We start from the raw sequence: 7,201 nt of genomic DNA, 5'->3' as shown, positions 1-7,201 counted from the left end.
TGAGAGCAAAACTTAGCCAGGGACATGGAGACCCCTGAGAACAAGAGGGAGAGAGAGTAGAGGTGACTACAAAGGGCAAAGGGAAATGTTTGGAGAGTGAGTGTGCCAGGAACAAACTTCCTATTGAACAAACTTGCCTCTGGCCAGGCCAGCCTTTGAGGACAAGGCCCTCTTTAATCACCACACTTAGACTGGCATAACCTTGGTTTCAGGAGAAATAATAATTTCTTAATATACATTTTTAGTAGAGGGTTCATTTTAATTTCGTGTTTCTGTGTTTAATTTTTGTTTTCCATCTGCACTGTAAACTTACAGTTACTTCCTATCTGCACTGTTACTTAAAGCAGCAAATTGGCCCAACTATATCTTTGAGTACAGAAATCTAGTTTTCAGAAAGATAGTCTACCTTTAGAATTTGAGGGGTTTCTCTCATTTCCTCCCGTATCCACAAGAATTTCAATGTTATGCCTGTTTCATCTATAATTTGTGTTTGTATCCTGTAAAGATGTTTTTCTGTTCACTCATTTGGGGAGTAAAAACTCCATCAATTTTTTACCCCCAAAAAATAATCCCCAAAGGGTAATTATGTATTCCCTGGGGTGATAGGAGCATGTTCTGGTCTCATCCACGGAGGCTGCAGAGCACAGTCTGTGCACAGTGAGTAATTGTGACGATAAAGCCATAAATAAGCAAAATTAAGAAAGTGTGGACTCATTATCATCAGATAATGCAACGGTGAACTTGTTACTGGAAAGAAACGACTTAATTATTCATGCAATATATTTTAAAACGATAAGAGAACCTTTGGTTTGTAGAGTAACTCTTCACCAGCTCAGACTAAATGAAGATTTAAGTGCAGTTAAGGGCATGCATATGCCCTAGAATAGCCAGAGTCATCTCTTAACTGGCTCATGCTAATAAGGATACGGAGGTCACAGAGGAATTCACTGAGACTTTGCCTACACAAAGCCCTAATTTGGTCAGTTTTGAGACAATGCCTTACAAATATGTTCTCGGCATCATGTAGGAATAATCTTAATTTTAAAATATCAACATGGTCTACTCTTTTTTAAAAAAATATATGTTTTATTGATTTTTTAAAAGAGAGAGTAAGGGAGTGGGAAAGAGAGATAGGAACATTGATGAGAGAGGAACATCATCAATGGGCTGCCTCCTGCACGTACCCCTACTGGGGATCAAGCCTGCAATCCAGGCATATGCCTGACCGGGAATTGAACCAATCAAACCGGTGACCTCTGGGTTCAACATGGTCTATTTCAATTCCCGCCACTCCTCAGCAGGTACTGCTATGTTGAAAGCTTCTGGTTTCCCCAGCCTTCTTAGGTGAAACTAACAAATATTAAAAGATACACTGGATTACTTCTTCAAAGTACTAAATCTACTTTCCCTCTGAAGAGTAATAGGATGATGCATCAAAAAGCAAATTGCAAACCAGGGACTGACTAGACATTTAAGATGAAATGTGGAATGAGAAAGTAGAGACAAGGAAACATATGGATGAGGAATTATCTTGTTTGGAAACATAAATTTAAAGCATTTCCTTTGATGAACTTCGGATCAAGAGTGAGTTCACTCAGAAGCAACATCCAACTCACACAAACAACCTCCTGCCCTCCCCCCCTGGCATAATGGAAAGAATGTTTAATAAATTATATGTAAATGACACCTCCAAGCTTCAAAATGAGATGGGTAAAATGGGATATAAAATGATATGTGTCTCTATGTATGTGTAGAGGAATAAGAAAAAGTTAAATTCTTATTTTTTGCCTTATAGGCAAGTTTATGATATATTAAGTGAAAATAGTAAGTTTTGGAGTAATGTATATAATAGGATTGTATTTCATGGGAAACAAATGCAAAATTCAATCAATCTCTCTACCTTTCTTCTTTTTTTCCATCTATGTGTATGTGTGTAACCTATATAATTGTGAACAAATTATATAGGTTTGATTATACTATATAGTTTGTGAAAAGATGCATGTCAAGCTTTTAACATGTTTACCTTAGATGACAGGGACAGAGTAGAGAGATAAAATTGGTTTTTTAAATATTTATAATTTTGTATTATTTCAATTGTTACAACCAGCCTTTATTAGTTTTATAAGGGGGGAGGGGAGGGGAGAGTCAACCCAAGGACTTGTATGCATGCATATAAGGCATAACCCATGGACACAGACAGTAGGGGGGTGAGGGCATGTGCTGGGGGTGGGGGGAGGTGGGAACGACCGGGGAGAGGTCAATTGGGGGAAAAGGAGACATATGAAATACTTTAAACAATAAATAATTTTTTAAAAAAATTAAGCAAACTATATAAAATAACATGAGGCTGGCCCTGGCTGGTTTGCCTCAGTGGCTAGAGTGTTGGCCTGCAGACTGAAGGGTCTCAGGTTTGATTCCAGTCAAGGGCATGTGTCCAGGTTTCAAGCTTGATCCCCAGTGGGGGCGGGGGGCGGGTGCGGGAGGCAGCTGATCAATGATTCTTTCTCATTATTGATGTTTCTCTCTCTCTCTCCCTCTTCCTTCCTCTCTGAAATCAATAAAAATATATTTAAAAAATAAATAAAATAACATGAGGCTGAGTTTTACACAGTGTGTGGATTTAGTGGTAAATGTCATACCAGTTCAGGATTCATATATAAATTTTCTAAATTTTATCTAAAAAAAAATCCATATTCATTTTATGAAGATTAAAAAGTATAGAAAACCACATACACACAAAGAAAATAAATATCATCAATAATTCCAGTCCCTAGAGATAGATGTTATTAATGTTTTGGAGTAATTATTTTCTGGCCTTCTTTTCTTTCTGTGTGTATCCATGTGTATTTTTTAAAAAACAAAAATGTCACACACTGTGCATAACCTACTTTTTTAAGTCTAACAAAAGTAAGTTTTGTGAATAATCAAATATCCCTTCTTAGGATTAGATTTGACGAAAACTAAATAACAGTGATTTAAACACAAAAGTAGGCAGTTCACAGGTGATGGGTTGGTTTCACAAAGTTAGAACTGTCTACCTAATTGTGGGGCCCAATGAAAAAGAGAAAATGTGGGACCTCTTGCTTAAAAAGTAGGGTATGCCTGGCCAGTGTGGCTCAGCGATTGAGTATTGACCCAGGAACCAAGATATCACTGGTTCGATTACTGGTCAGGGCATATGCCTGGGTTGTGGGCTCTATCCCCAGTAAGGGGTGTGCTGATCAATGTGCCCTTCATCTGTATACTAATGTCAGTTTTAAATGCAAATATAAGAACATGTAATTTGTATATGGAATCCCTGAATCACATGATTTGTATTTCATAGCATGTGCATGCATCTGTACCTGGTTCTTACCAAAACAGTAACAATGCTACACAGATTGAAATCAACTATTTTTATTTCACATGCAGTACCTTCTACCAACACTCTGACTTCAGCTTACTGATGAGTAAGAAAGAAGGACTGAAAGGAAAAGGAACTATAGGTTTTCTATCTTTTCCTTCTCCATGTCACCATTTACAGGTCAGTTGTTGACTACTTCAGGGAATTAACATGAGTAAGAAATGATACATGTTTCTGGGAATACCATTGCCTTCTTCTGGGTAGCAAGTTCTGGTTCAAATGGAAAGTGTGGCCTCTTGGAAGTGTCAGGAACCCAGCTTAACACGTTAAGCACCATGTCAGTCACCGGTGACTGAAACGGAAAGGAAGACAAAACAGGCTTAGTGCTTAACATGTTAATCACTTTTAGATATAACACACTTTCCTTGTCCTTGCTTTGAGTCTTGCTGAACTCTGGCTCATTGGGGGACCACTGGAATTCTGAGCTCATGGGGATATAGGTATACAAATGGGCAACAAGGAACAATAAACAAGCATATTGCCTGTACCCCTCTTCTCACACCGATGTTCTATCAGACCTCACTTACAACACACAACTTCAAAGACAAAATTAAGAATTTCAAATAGCAACAATAGAGCATTAGCCAAGCAAAAGGCCCTTCTGAGCAGGGGTTCTTGTGTAACTGCATAGTTTGCATGCCTGTGAACCAAACATCCAACAAGTTCAGTGACCAAAAGTAACCTCACAGGGTGGTGATCGGATCATAAATTCCTATCTGCGTAGGTCAGGTGATAGTCACGCCCAGGCCTATAACTTTTGAAATAAAAGGTTAGTCTTTGCCTTGAACAAGCCCTGTCCATTGTTCTTGTGCTTCTAGTTTAACACATCTTTGAAAGGCCAGAGTAATCCTCTTTTCCAGACCCCTCAGAGGCAAAGGCACCCTCAGTGGAGCACATAGTCTTGGTAACTATCCAGAAATCCAATCATAGATATTTGCTCACCTTGCTTTTTTCACCTTCATGTAAATTTTCCTTACATTCCTGCCTTAATTCCAGATGTATAAAAGAAATGCAAAACTGTCATTCTCCAGAACATTTGAGATCTTGCTTCCCAGTGTGTCCTCAGTTTGGCTCAAATAACCTCTTATAAAAATTCTCTACAGATTTGGATGTTCTTACATCAACATGCCCATGCCATCCTGAATGAAATTAGGAAGTTACTAAGAAATATAGGTTAGTTGATATAGATAGGCAACTAATAGTCTCTGCCTTGCCAACCTAAAGATATAATTTATTTAACCAAATTTTTTTTTCTTTAATCCTCACCTGAGGATATGTCTTTATTGATTTTTAGAGAAAAAGGAAGGGGGAGAGAGAGAGAAACATCTATGTGTGAGAGAGAAACATCAATTGGTTGCCTCTTATATGATCGAATCTGAAACTCAGATATGTGTCCCAACAGGAATCAAACCTGCAACCTTTTGGTGTATGGGATGATGTTCCAACCAACTGAGCCACCCAGCCTGGCTAATCAAATCTTAATTTTTATATATGTGGGTTGTTTCTTTTTACCATTATCAATATAATTTACAGCCCGGCCGGCATGGCTCAGTGGTTGAGCATCCACCTATGAACCAGGAGGTCACAGTTTGATTCCCAGTCAGGGTACATGCCCGGGTTGCAGGCTCAATCCCCAGTGTGGGGTGTGCAGGAGGCAGCTGATCAGTGATCCTTTCTCATCATTGATGTTTCTATATCTCTCTCCCTCTCCCTTTCTCTCTGAAATCAATAAAAGTGTGTGTGTATATATATATATACATACATATATATTTTTTAAATATACATATGTCATTTACAAACTTTAAAATTGCATCTTTAAGTTTTTAAAAACTTATTCCTAAAGCATATTTCTTTGGAAAAAAATTTCCATGAACTAAATCAAATTAAACACTATATACTTAATTACAGTTGCAATAATAACGACTGTTGTTTTTCTTTTTAAAGAGGGCAATTAAACATACTGATATTTGTCCTGACATGAACACTGAGTGGATGGCTGAAAATAAACACGTCAAAGTATATACCCAAATCATCTGTCAATATCAGGATGCACTGTATCATCTTATATTAATATTATCTATTGCTAATATTGAATATCAGGATGCCTTCTATAATTTGATTTTAATGTTATCAAGTTTCTAGTATTGAGTATACAGATGCATCGTGTCATCTTGAATTAATATTATCTATTTGAAATATGCCAGAACATAAAACCTAAGTGAAAACTAACTATTGTTTACTTTTGCATTAACATTTGCCTAGCATATAATCAAGCTGTTCTTTACTTGATGAAAACTAGTTCTCTGTTCAGTGTTAGTAACTCAAGACTAAAATAACTTGAATGTTCTTAGCTCATTGGTCACATCTTTGCCAAGCTTATCAAATTATTTCCATATGAAATGTAAAAAAGAGTTTACTAGCCTCCAAAACACTTTTATTTGAAGTAAATAACCAGGAAAGAATTTACTTATTCTAACTATTTTTAACCAATTCTTAAGTGACAAGAACTTGTAATTTATTAAACAGAAAGAACAGTTGTCTGCATATTTGGATTCTAGTATGAGGTTTTTCTGAATGAATTTGGGTACAATTAGATTTCAGAAATGGAACCATTAAAATCTGAGTATTACGAGCAAACTATTATTTATAGAGTATAGTTCTACATACTCTAACATTTTGTCCTTCACATATAAATATCTGCATACACGCACCATCTGAGTGTATAAAATTAAACTACCTGAACACCTTTAAAAAATTAAAGTAAAACGTTAAAATGTCTATAAAAAGAAATTCATTAGAGATTTCAAAATATCCGTAAGTGCTAAATAAGGTTTCCAGAAATCAGTGATTATGCTGAAACGTGTCACAAGGGGAACTGTTAACAAGTGTTACTTTGCCAATGGTAGGAAGATTGCCAACCTTTAATTGGCTTTAAAGTTGGTGTTCTATCAATGGAGTATTGTAAAAGGCAATAATGCCCACATTTATGATTTAATCCTGCACCGGGAACTCTAGATTTGACTAAATGTGGCAGTATGCATTAGTCCTTCTAATTAAAAATATTCAAATGCCCACCTTTTACATTTGGTTAGGATGTTGATTATCATGTTTTTATTAAAAAACAGCAACAAAACAAAAGATGTTTGTTTCCACTTTACAATATACAGTGACCAGTCAACCCCCCCCCACCCCCACCCCCGCCCCCTGCTTTGCTATGCATTAACTCTTTTGTCCTAATCATTAGGACCTAATGGAAATACTGAGAATAGTTCTGAAATAGGCTGCTGGGGAGATGCGATTCTACTGAATGAAATGAAAATCTGGCATGGCATTATTCTTTGAATTCTATAAGGGAGGTGTCCTTATTCATAAATGGAAATGAGAGATTATATTGTCTTTAATAAGCAGAGTAAACAATCCTTTCTCCATTGGTTTCTAGATTTCTGTGAATTCCTAACTACTGGACCCTGATCCCGGGGCAATGCAAGAGAACTCATGAATAACAATCTGAACAAACAAATATAAGTAAACTTCCAGTCAAACCATTAAGAGGGAAACCTCAACAGCAAGATCATTTTCCAAGTGTGTGAGGCTTCAGAGAGTGGGAAAAGATCCAGTGAGCTTTTCTGAGGGCACTCTATTTAGTATTCAGTATTCGGCTTATTAACCTGGCAGTCATGTCTTTCTGACTTGAATAGTTTTGTGAGTTAAGGATAGTTTACAACTTTTCTGACTCTTGCAGGTGACTCATTCATCAGATGGCCTTTCTATACCAGCCACGTGTTTCCCACTCCTCTT

The sequence above is a fragment of the Myotis lucifugus genome, unplaced genomic scaffold (assembly GCF_000147115.1).
Source record: "Myotis lucifugus unplaced genomic scaffold, Myoluc2.0 scaffold_52, whole genome shotgun sequence".
NCBI lineage: Eukaryota > Metazoa > Chordata > Mammalia > Chiroptera > Vespertilionidae > Myotis > Myotis lucifugus.
The sequence above is the reverse complement of the archived record's forward strand: the minus strand, read 5'-3'. Positions refer to the sequence as shown.